Source organism: Anabrus simplex, chromosome 5 (genome assembly GCF_040414725.1).
Source record: "Anabrus simplex isolate iqAnaSimp1 chromosome 5, ASM4041472v1, whole genome shotgun sequence".
Classification (NCBI taxonomy): domain Eukaryota; kingdom Metazoa; phylum Arthropoda; class Insecta; order Orthoptera; family Tettigoniidae; genus Anabrus; species Anabrus simplex.
Genome location: NC_090269.1, coordinates 217,168,014 through 217,181,193, shown reverse-complemented (window position 1 = coordinate 217,181,193; position 13,180 = coordinate 217,168,014). Strand labels below are relative to the sequence as shown.

Here is a 13,180-nt window from a genome sequence, read left to right as displayed (position 1 = left end):
TCCCCGTCCTTATTAGGTAGGTACTTCATCCCAACTGAAGGTATTCATGTCAGAGTTATTGAGTTCCAGAACATAACAGGAAAAAAAGCAGACCTGCTTGCAAATCACACCATAAATATTTTGAAAAAGCACAAGCTGACTGTGAAAATGATTGTATTTTCTGCAGATAACTGCAACACCAATTTTGGTGGATACAAACGAGATGGTACCAACAATGTATTTTCAAGACTGAAAAAAGAGTTAAAAATGAACATCCTTGATACTGAGTGTGCTGCTCATGTTGTTCATATTGGTGTCCATATCAGTGCTGATATTCTGCCTATTGATATTGAAACAGTTATAAATAAAATACAGATTTTCCATAATTACACCGTGAGAATAGAAGAATTTTATTATGTTATCATTACATTTATTTGTAGTCATTATGTCCTCCATAAGCTCTTCTTCTTTCAGTCTTCTCTTATACAATTCATTACACATAATATCAGTGCATCTTGATCACAGTCATTGCCTTCAAGGTCTTGATGTTAAAACTGTTGTTTTCATATGACCACAAAGAACTCCTGAGAGAAGCAATTCTCTCCACACCTACATTGGTTCCTGGGACTGCCATAACAAATTCAACAACTGACACTGAGCTTTTGTAGTGGAATTCCTTTTCTTGGAGCACCTTAAACATGTCACACAATTTTTTGTCCACATCAGTGTTTGTGTCCTTCCATTCTTTTATCTCAGAAACAACATTATTTACATGATTGAACATGCAATACTTTTGAAGGGTATCGGCACACATGTTTCCATATGAGAACATTATTTCATGCAATAACTGCTGATGTTATACTATCAAGCTTACACTCGTAGTTACTGAGATGGTGAACAGATCGCAGCACAGGAGAGTCTTGAGATCTGTGACATCAGTGAGAGCATTGCTAATCACTATTTACAAGGGAAATATCACACCTCTCATGCCGAAAACTACTTTGAACTTCCAGCAGCAGGCTATATCAAGAAAAATAGATACTTCTTTAAACTTAAAGGCCCCAAAATATAGTGCCACACCACCCATTTAAAGTACAAGCGATTTTCAATTTACTGGCTGGACTGGATGCCATGTGGGGAATGTTAAAGAGAGATCAGCCATGCCAGGAGGAAGGAAGTGGCAAGCAGTGTTGACATAAAGACCAGCTATTTGTTGACATTGTTGACATTTGAATTATTGTTAGCGAAATAATTATTGTACAGATTGTAAGGGTAGTTTAGAAATAGACAGAAGAATTGATAGTGAGCGAGAGATTCTAAATTCCACTAATATTGTTGAATTCATGCTGCTGTTATCTTCTACTAGAAATATATACACGAAAGAGAAGGAAATTGGCCAATATGTAATAGAACTGATTGAAAATTATTGTACAGGAATTTATCAAACTGAGGAGACAGTTCTTGAGGTACATGAGGGAAACAATGAAAAATGAGTCCATTGATACTAATTACAAAGTCAATTCAAAACCTGCAGGTGATAATGCAGGTTTTTGAGAGGGACTTCCAAGCCAGAGTTGGAACAACAACAACAACAGCAGCAGCAGCAGCCCAGTTCCACAAAAGGCTACAATATCACTGGAACATGACATAACAGAAAGTTACTGACAAAATAACCAGGTGCCCTCATGCCAGTGATGGAGCATCTTACACCACCTTACTCTCTTTGCTGGACTAGTAAAGGGAGAGTAAGCACAGCTGGAGCACTTCATTAAAATAAGTTCTAACATTGTCTGGCTCCATGGCTAAATGGTTAGCATGCTGGCCTTTGGTCACAAGGGTCCCGGGTTTGATTCCCGGCAGGGTCAGAAATTTTAACCATCATTGGTTAATTTCGGTGGCAGGGGCCTAGGTGTATGTTGTTGTCTTCATAATCATTTCATCCTCATCACGACACACAGGTCGCCTACAGGCATCAAATTGAAAGACCTGCACCTGGCGAGTTGAACATGGCCTCAGACACTCCTGGCACTAAAAGCCATACGCCATTTCATTTTTAGTTTTAACATTCAACTATTAGAAGTATATAAACAGAATATTTAAACATTAATGTTTCCATTTTTTAATAAGGTTTGTCAATTCAAAACATATATTAATTTTTTAAAGTGCGATTTGATAGAATCTGATGATGCTCTTTCAAGAATGAATGATGAATGATGTCTTTCTGAGGTATAATCCGTTAACAATTTCTGGTTTTTAGGTATTTTATAAACTTCAGCAAACTGAAGACCCTCAGTCATAAACAAACATCTGTAATCAACATATAGAATGATAGTTCTATCATGATTTTTTCTTTCTTTCTGAATAGTATCATCAGTACATCACTCATGCTTCACTTGTATGCCTACTAAATTGAATGGTTTACAAGAAAATCATATAAAATGTTGCAAATTAATTTATTTCATGACATTTATAGCCTAACTCCAGGTGAAACTTGGTAAGTTAAGAGATATCAAAATATCAGACAATCATCTGATTTACTATTATGTCCTGTAAAGTCTTAATATTAAGCACTGCCTTTCATGAGGACAGTGCTAAGGATCACACTACATGATCCATTGTATAGCATAACTCTCTCTCTCTCTCTCAATGCAGTGCATTCATTTCAAGACATACCAAAAAACAAAAACAAAAAGTTCATGAAAATAATGAGACACTGAGATCATGTTGACTGGGCTTTCACACTTCTATCTTAAGAAAATAGGTTCCTCTAGAATATAAACAAATGAATATCTCATTTTCTAAGAATACTTTTATCACATACCTCAGAGTCTTTCTTTTCAGAAGAAAAAAACAAAAAAAAAACAACAACAACAACAGATAACTCGTTCTGGAAAAACAGTTTACCTCTACTAGAAAGTAGTGGAAGTGACAGATTAACAGTCTGATAATATACACATGCCTCACAGTTTGATTGGGACTATGATGATACTTCAACATATAATACTGAGGAATATTTCAAAATACAATAATATATTATAATACAGTTTTATATACAAATACTTAAAAGCATTTCTCTGAAGTGAAAATCCATTTCATTATTAATATATCCTACCTAATATTGAAAAATTAAACATAATTTAGACTGGCAGTTATATTAACTGAAAGTTAATATAATACCCATTATGGGTCACCTTTGAGATATGTAACTCAGAGTGAAACCTATAGGCTCTATTTCACTCCATAAGAAAACTGCAAGCACCTGAGGAAATCTTTAGCATTACAACTAGCAAGATTTCCCTTCCTGAGTTTGATCCTTATCACATTATATACTGCACTTGATGAGAAATTTGCACCTATTTTATTTTAAGAACTGTTTTAGTGTATCCTCATAAAGTTATACAAGAATCTTTAACACCAATTAACAGAGACATCTGAAACATGCTCTTCACAGGGGAATAATATTCTTTCTTGGTAGAATGCCAGCACTCAAATTGTTCAGAAATAAGCCACAAAAGAATTCAATTTTATTTGTACAGTGATTAAGATTTCCTATCAATCTTGTAAGAAAATATTAAGTTACATTTCCTTACAATTTAATTAATTATATAATTCACTCACTCTTTGGATTTTGCCCTTTCTTGTTTTACTCTTGTCAGAGCTCAGAAACCACAAGTAGGTTCAAATTATTCACAAAATAGCAGAACAACACTAGAAAAATTATAACTAAAACTGCAACCAAAAATTATATAGCTTACATAATGTTTTAATAAAGTATTAGTGGATAAGAAATTAAACACAAGTTTAAATAAACAGTCAGGTTACTACTCTTCTAATGTCTCCATTGTCAGACACAAGTCACGGTGGTGCTTTCACTTAGTAAAGGAGCAAAAATACAGCAATGTTTAAATGTAGAAATATATCTTGTTTGACATCTTTCACAAAATATCTTCTAAAGAGTACTAAAAACCAGTAAAATGAAAAGAAATGGTAACCACTCCTACAGTGGTATAAGACTACTTAAGCTCTTTTGGAATGTTAAAATTGGCCCCCTGAAAGAAACTCAAACACAAATTAACTGAGAGTTGAATCTTCCACCATTTATTGAACTATTATTGTATTTGTTGTCCAGGTTGAACAGTGTATATGTACATTATATGCAGGTTGTCAATGTTTCATAAATGTTACAATATTCTATGTTAAGGCAATTGACATACCCCTGCGTCATCCATGGCAGTATGATTCTCCTCAGCAGCAAAAATCATGCTTGTAAACAATACTGTAATGAATTCAAAATATCAGCAACCTGTACATAATGTATAAATAACAACAACACTGCCTAACATAAAGAACATAATAGTAACAAATTAACTGAAAATATTTATACAGTACTGGTATTGTTTTTAATTTATATGAGGTACCAGCATTGTTTTTAATTTTTAGAATTTACAGATACAGATTTTTCATACCTATTTTTCCCTGATATTTTGATACAAATAAACTCAGATGGTTTACATTTATTCATAATTTTCTATAGAATAAGTATTCATGTTTGATTGAGTGAGTTGGCTACGCAGTTTGGGTCGTGAGATGGTGAGGTTGCATTCGGCACATGAGCCCCAGTGTCAGCATCCCTGAAGAGGGTTTTCACTAGTTTTCCATTTTCACACCATGGTTTACCTTACTTAAGGCTACATATTGCTTCCTTTCCAGTCGTATCCCATTATTACTGTCAGTGGAACGTAAAACCAATAGCATAGAAAAGGAAAAATGTTCATGTTTGGGATATGTTTCACATCCACACAGGACACACTTAGATTGTGTATGATAAACTATTTATTTGTTCCATCACTGTTTTGGATAGGAACTTTTTCTGGAACAAATCAACATTCCCTATGGAATGGATGACAAGTTTTGCTTGATAATGGATGTAAACCAATTACCATATAATCCTGAATACCACCTGCACTTTTTTTACAGAAATATTGCTCCTTAAATTCAGGTGTGGGTCATATTTAAGCCTATCTTATTGTGGCCTCATAATACATTGTTCCAAAGATGTGTCAACGCAGCAACAGCGGTTTCATGTCGTGCAACTTGGCAACGGCTGAAATCTTGCTCCGTCGCTCACTTCCATGTTACCAGAACCATATGGTGTGGCAGTTGATTAATACTTTGTGTTCTGAGTGACGAAACATCAGTGGTAACAAGTGATGAATTCAAAAAAGCGTTTGTAGTCATGTACTGTGAGTGAGAAACTGTGAGTTGTAACGGAAGCTGAAACTATCCGAAACCGTGCCACCGGCAGAAAATATGACATTGATGAATCATGTATTCATGACTGGAGGAAGAAGAAAGAAATGTTATTAAAAAGTAATGGTGATCGTACAGCTTTCGAAGGGAAGTGTGCACAGTGAAATTGAAGAAAGGCTTTATAAATATGTGACTGAAAGACGTGAATTAAGTTATGGTGTATAAACTGAAATGTGTCAACTAAAATCATTAGAGATCGCAAAGGAACTTAGAGTGTTTTACTTCAAGCCATGGGTGGATAAGGAATTTTTATCGAAGAAACAAATTGTGTATGCAGAAATGTTGACGGCCTTTCATCGCCACGCTATTTGTTTGTGGAAGCAAAATTCCTATTTGCTTTCTCAAAGTGGGAATGCTGATCAAACACCTGTTTATTCTGAAATGCCACTAGACAATAGGTTCACATTAAGGGCTCTAAAAGCGTTACTATCAGGACAGGTGGTAACGAAAAGCAACACTGCATGGTAATGTTATGCATGATAGCTGACAGAACCAAACTTCCTCTGTATGTGGTTCTGAAAAGAAAAACACCACCTAAAGGAAATTTGCCATCTGGTATTTTTGTCTGAACCCAAGAATCCGGTTGGATGGACAGTGAGCTAATTGAGGATTGGGTGAAGTGTGTTTGTCAATGTTGCCCAGGAGCTTTATTAAAGAAGAAGAGCCTCCTTGTGCTTGACGGGCGTACTACAGACGCCGTAAAGGAATTGATAAGTAATGGAAAAAACTGATCTGGCAATAATTCCAAGAGGGCTGACCTCTATGCTACACCTATTGGATGTTTATATGAAGCTGTATCGAAACAGATCTACACCGAGTGGATGGCATCTGCTGGTGATCACGCACGGACACCAACTGGATGAGTGAAATTACCCGATGTGAAACTTCCACGCTAATGGATAAAGACTGCATGGGATCACATCTCCAATGACTTGGTGAGGAAAAGTTTCAAGAAATGTAAAAATTCAAATTTTGTGGATGGTAGTTTGGATGGTGTTGAATTGTGAATGATTTGTACACTGAACTAGTTCTATTTCCCATTGTGGTGTTTTTAGTTTTCTTATTACTTGAAAAGTATTTTAAATTCGTAATTTTGTGACATTTGCAGAAATTTAAAAAATTGGTAAGTAAACATGTGATTTATTTTTTTCCAAATTTTGTCATTAGAAATTCAGATGTGCGGGTCTTATTCTTGGAAACAAAGCTTACTTAGGGATACTTGCAAAGGCAAAGTTATGTTGAAAGCTTTCTTTGACTCTCAGGGTTTTGTCCATTATAAGTTTATTCCAAACGGTTTTACTGTAATGAAAGAACTGTATGTAGATAACCTTCATCACTTCAGGGATGCAGTGAGAAAGAAACATTCTGAAAAATGGGAGCAAAACAACTGTTCTGTTTGCATGACAATGCACCTGCACATTGAGCAATTATCTTAAAATATTTCCTTGCTTTAGAGCACTCACCATACTCTACTGATCTCTCACCACCTGATTACTTTCTGTTTCCACACCTGAAAAATCATCTGAAGGGATGGAGATTCATGGATGCTGATGAGGTTACTGTTAATGCAACAAGAGCGCTAAATCTGGTTTCACAAAATGGCTTTCATTGCTGCTTGCAGAAACTTTACATACGTCGGCAAAAGTGTGTTGTTGCAGAAGGGAACTATTTTGAAGGGGATGCTGTGTAATAGTGTTTGTATGTATATTATTCTGTGTCATCAATAAAGTCTGGAAACTTTTTGAACCAAGTATGTATTAACTGCAATATTATTGCAGCAATTATTCACAATGTCTCAGATTGCATGGTTTTTTGCCAAAACATAAAGTTTACATATTTTAGAGCTGAAAATGAGTCAAAAAAAAAAGAAGAGACATAACCTTTACCACCTTGACGACAAAAAGATTGTGCAGAGTTTGCTTCAGGAAGATGATGACGATGATGAAGATAGCGTATTGTACAGTACAGTGATGATGAGGAAGATGTTCCAGAAACCAGAAGCAAAAGTATAGACTGTGAACAAGTTGCAGACAGCAGTGAAGAAGCAGGAAAAAATTACAGAGGTTATTTCCTAGAGCAAAAAAGTGGAGTTTCTAAGTGGCGTAGAGACAATCCTTGCAGAAATGTTCAACCCAGCGACAAAATATTATCGTGCATAAGGCCAGGCTGAGTGGCGCAGACGGTCAAGGTGCTAGCCTTCTGACCCCAACTTGGCAGGTTCGATCCCGGCTCAGTCCGGTGGTATTTCAAGGTGCTCAAATACGTCAGCCTCGTGTCGGTAGATTTACTGGCATGTAAAAGAACTCATATGGGACAAAATTCCGGCAACTCGGCATATCCGGAAACCTTAAAAGTAGTTAGTGGGACATAAAGCTATTATTATTATTATTATTATTATTAAAACTGCTAAAGAATGCTGGGAACTATTCTTTGATGAGACAATGCTTTCTACTATAGTGGAGTGCACTAATGGGAAAATTGAAGAGGTTCAAATGAACTACAGCAGAGAAAGGGATGCTTAATCCATCAACATAATCTATATATATAAAATAGCTTGTCCTGACTGACTGACTGACTGACTGACTGACTGACTGATTCATCATCGCCGAGCCAAAACTACTGGACATAATGAGATGAAATTTTGGGGATACATTCATATTAAGATGTAGGTGCTCGCTAAGAGAGGATTTTTGGATATTCCGTTGCTAAGGGGGTGAAAAGGTGGGGTGAAATTTTGAAATGAGTGCACCTATATCTCAAAACTTTAAAAGATTACAAATGTAAAAATTGGTATTTAGAATCTTCTTTGAAAATAAGGAAACACGTATTTTTTTGTTTTCAGAAAATCCCAATAGGAGGGGTGAAAAAGGGTGAAAATGGGGGAAAATGTGTTGAATGCCTTTAATCAGGATACCGGTACTTATATCTCAGAAACTGAAGATATTACAGACCTGAAAATTGGTACTTTTGATCTCTTTTAAAAATAAAGAAACACGTATTTTTTTGTTTTTGGAAAATCTATTTAATGGGAGGGTGAAAAGGGGGTGAATTTTTAAAATTAGTGAATCTATATCTCCAAACTTTTAAAGTTTGCAGATGTAAAAATTGGTATTTAGAATCTACATTAAAAATAAAGAAACACATATTTTTTTGTTTTCTGAAAATCGCAATAGGAGGTGTGAAAAGGGGTGAAAAAGGGGTTGAATGCCTTTAATGAGGCTACTTATATCTCAGAAACTGAAGATATTATAGACCTGAAAATTGGTGTTTGGGATCTCCTTTAAAAATAAAGAAACATGTATTTTTTGTTTCTGGAAAACCCAATTAAGGGGGGTAAAAAAGGGGTAATATTTCAAAATGAGTGTATCTATATCTCAAAACTTTTAAAGGTTATAGGTGTAAAAATAGGTATTTAGAATCTCCATTAAAGATAAAGAAACACGTATATTTTGTTTTCGGAAAATCCTAATAGGAAGGGTGGAAAAGGTTGAAAAAGGGGTCGAATGCATTTCATGAGTCTACTTATATTTCAGAACCTGAAGATATTACAGACCTGAAAATTGGTGTTTGGGATCTCCTTTAAAAATAAATAAACACGTATTTTTTGTTTGTGGAAAATACAATTAATGGGGGGGGTGAAAAGGGGGTGATTTTTTAAAATGAGTGTATCTATATCTCAAAACTTTTTAAGTTTATAGATGTAAAAATTGGTATTTAGAATCTCCTTTAAAAATAAAGAAACATGTATTCTTTTGTTTTCGGAAAATCCCAATAGGAAGGGTGTAAAAGGGTGAATAATGGGTTGAATGCCTTTCGTGAGGATACTTATATTTCAGAACCTGAAGTTATTACAGACCTGAAAATTGGTATTTTGGATCTACTTTAAAAGTAAAGAAACAGGTATTTTTTCGTTTTTGGAAAATCCAAATATTGGGGGGTGAAAACGGGGGTGAATTTTTTAAAATGAGTGTGTCTACATCTTAAAACTTTAAAATTTACAGATGTAAAAATTGGTGGTTAGAATCTCCTCTAAAAATAAAGGAACACGTATTTTTTGGTTTCCAGTAAGTCCTAATAGGAGGGGTGTAAAAGGGTGAAGAATGGGTTGAATGCCTTTAATGAGAATACACATATCTCAGAAATGAAAGATATTACAGAACTGATAATTCGCATATGGGATCTCCTTTAAAAATAAAAAAACACGTATTTTTTAGTTTTTGGAAAAGCCAATTAATGGCAGTTAAACAGAAGTGACAAACTGGGGTGAATTTTTTGAAAGCCTATATCTACAGAATATCTTGGAATCGTAAAATGTTACAGACGTAAAAAGTGGGTGTAAATCTCCTGTAAATGTAAAGAAATATAGGTTATTTGTTTTTGGAAACTCTACTTAAGGGGAACCCAAAAGGGATGAAATTTTAAAATGAGAATTTTTACGGATATCTAAAAAACTTAACATGTTACAGAAGTGAAAAATGGCATTTTTTATCTCTATTAAACATAAAGAAAAGTGTATTTTTAGTTTTCGGAAATACCACTTGGGCGGAGGGCGGGGGAGGGGGGGTAAAAGTGACTGAAAATGGTGATGAATTCTTTTAATTAGGCTACTGATATCTCAAAAATGAAGATGTTACAGACGTGAAATTTGATATTTGCAATCTGCTTTAAAAGTAAAGAAACACGTATTCTCGGAAAATCCAATGAAGGGGGGGGGGGGGGTGAAAGAATTGAAACATTAGTTGACTTAATTGTATGAGAATACATACATCTAATACTAAAGTTGTTACAGACGTGAAAATTCGTATTTGGATCTCCTTTTAAAACAAAGAAAAAGGCGTTTTGGTGGAGAAACCATCTTGGAGGGCGGGAGTGTAAAGGAGTTGAATTCCTTTTATGAGGACACATAAATCAAAAACTGAAGAAGAAGTTAGAGTCGTGATAATTGGTATTTAGAAGATCCTTTACTATTAAAGAAACAAGTATTTTTTTGCGGGAAAATTCATTTAGGGGGAGGAGAGATTATTGTGAAATGAAGCGAAAAAAAGTAAATTTTTTTATGTGGATACTTATATCTCAAAACTGAAGGTAATAGATGTGAACATTGGTGTTTGGAATCTCCCTTAAACATAAAGAAACAAGCATCCTTTTAATTCTTTTTCGGGGGGGGGGGGGGCTGTAAATAAACTTAACGGCGGTGGGGTGTAGAAGGAGGTGAGACCAATTGATTTTACTGTTATTAATGTACTTATAAGGATCCTCCGTTGCTCAGGCGGCAGCGCGCCGGCCTCTCACAGCTGGGTTCCGTGGTTCAAATCCCGGTCACTCCATGTGGCATTCGTGCTGGACAAAACGGGGGCGGGACAGGTTTTTCTCCGGATACTCCGGTTTTCCCTGTCATCAACCATTCCAGCAACACATAATAGTAATAATAATAATATTCCGGACCGTCGTCAAATTGCGGACCGCGATGGAAACGGCTCCTGGACGGGTAATGACTAAGAATGCAGTCCGGTCGTGTGTTCACTGCCGCCAAGGCACCCAGTATGACAGCACGCCGGATCTCCTGAAGGATTATATCCGTATTAAAAATATTATAGGAAAAGATGGCAAAGATTTACGGACCCAACTGACCTGGAGGAATACCTGAGCCTAACCCGGGAAGTACGAAATCGCTTGCTGGAAAGGAAGATTTAAAAATGGGAGGAAACGTGCGGTAAAATAATAGATCGGGAATTTTGGTGGATTCTCGCAGAGAACGAGTCAGATTGCGAATTTCGGCGGATTATATATCTAAAACAATAAGCATTCAATTATAAATTTCAGTATAATACCGTAGCGAAGCACGGGTATCTTGCTAGTATTACAATAAAAGGTGAAAATGTTCATGCTTTGAAGACTGAAAATAACAAAAAATGAAACTGACAATACTTAGCTCATGAGTACTAAAAATTAAAAACTTTCGAAGAATGTTCATTAATCACTATCATGATTGTCACAGTTTACACAACTAATGCAGGTTTTAGAGTGTTTTACATCCAAAATTATGACACTGATCATATCGTGGTTATTCAATTTTGTCTCCACTATAGTGGTTACATATTAGTGATAAGCTTTAGGGTTAACACGTTCAATGCAGTTCACGCGCTGGGCGCACGACGCTAGTTTATAAGCATGTGCGGAGCACATACCTAGCGCGTCACGGGACGGGTTCTAGGAAACATGAATCACAGGTTTCCCGCATGATAAGAAAAAACTCTCCTTGTCATCCCACACATCGTGTAAGTCCAATCTACTAGCAAGTTCATCTGTAGGCAGATTTGAGCATGCGTATTCCATTTCCCACATATTTCCTCTCGGCAGTTTTCATCATACATTGTCATACTTTTTGGCATCTTTGAACAGCAAGATAACTTTAATGTGAGACAAGACACTGAATTTTCTGTTTATTATTACCTTTAGAAAATTATGAGTGATTCTACTGCTGCAATCATTCAGTGAAAGGACTGAACTTGTAATTGTCATTTATTCTTGCATCATATTTATGAGTAACATGAAAGAAATTATAGTAATCATTTTTGACTGATTCATGATGCTTATGTTTTCATTTTATTTATATTTTGTTCAGATGGCCGTCAATGCAGTTCCTTCAACATCACGAGGTCCACCCAATAAATGGCACGCTTCGACAGAAGAACTAACGCCTTGGCAGTTGGCAGTTTTTTCAATGATAAAGATATTGTGATGTAAAATTGTATAATAGAAAAGTGTAAATATGAATATATTTATGTTTGTAATCATACTTATGCATTTGTTTGTTATATGCAGTAAATAATGCACAGTAATCTACCCACATACCTGGTGCATGATCCGCCTGACGATCATTATTACCTCTCGATTTCAACCACCGTGCGGATCATGCGCCAGGCACGTGAGTGGGATAAGTCCACGAGTTTGATATAACTCGTCCTACCAACATTCAGAACTCTAATTATTACAACTTTTAAAGAGTTCCACACAAATATCTTGCTCAGGTTGGTGGGTAGCCTATGTCATGCTCTACAAATACGCAGCGAACGTTCTAAAGATTATCAGCTACCGGTACCTATTTTAGATCCACAACACTTCATTGATACACATTGCATAAAAGGTTTTATATGAATTAGCAAAGGAAACTGGCAATGAACTGGCATTGCTGGCAATGAAGGGAGGCCCTTGGGTGAGTGAAAGAGTCTTTCACTACACTACATTAAATGAGACAGAATGGTTAGCTTTGTGTGAAGCTGTCTTTGCCCACTGAAATTAACCTTGTGTTACTTCTGTAGGGTGAGTTAACCCCAGGACCACATACCTGAGCATTCTTTAGGACTCTGTTGACAATGCACACCATGCCATGTTAAAAGTGAATCATCTAGCAAGTGTTTAATGTCAGACTAAACAGGCTTTTGGTGACATGTTCTGAAATCCAGGTCCTTTCATTTATATGTACCTATCTTATATTTCATGTAAGGTTACATTTTTCATAATCATATATTTCTTACTTTGCATACTTTTCCAATGACTGGTGACCTATTGCATACAGAGCTGCATGAGTTTCACAACAATACACAGACACAAGGCAGTAAGTTATCACTGCAAGTACAACATATACACCAAAGATAGCTTCTGTGCATACAGACAAGTTTACATAGAAATTTATCCTTACCTCCTATAATGGATGAGAGTTCATCAATATTGATAAAACAAAGAATTCACCTCCATTACTGGCAATGAAGGGAGGCTCTTGGGTGAGTGAAAGATAGTCTTTCACTACACTACATTAAATGAGACAAAATGGTTAGCTTTGTATGTAGCTGTCTTTGCCCACTGAAATTAACCTTGTTTTACTTCTGTA

At 35.8% G+C, this 13,180-nt stretch overlaps 1 long non-coding RNA gene across 1 annotated transcript in view; it reads left to right on the top strand.

Annotated features, from left to right (window-relative positions):
* The window catches only part of LOC136874777 (uncharacterized), a 44,446-nt gene extending 32,196 nt beyond the window's left edge, over nt 1–12,250 (top strand). Inside the window, exon 3 of the long non-coding RNA XR_010860298.2 lies at nt 11,915–12,250. This is a non-coding gene — a long non-coding RNA (uncharacterized lncRNA). The remainder of the gene's footprint in view (nt 1–11,914) is intronic.
* The last annotated feature ends 930 nt before the right edge of the window (nt 12,251–13,180 follow it).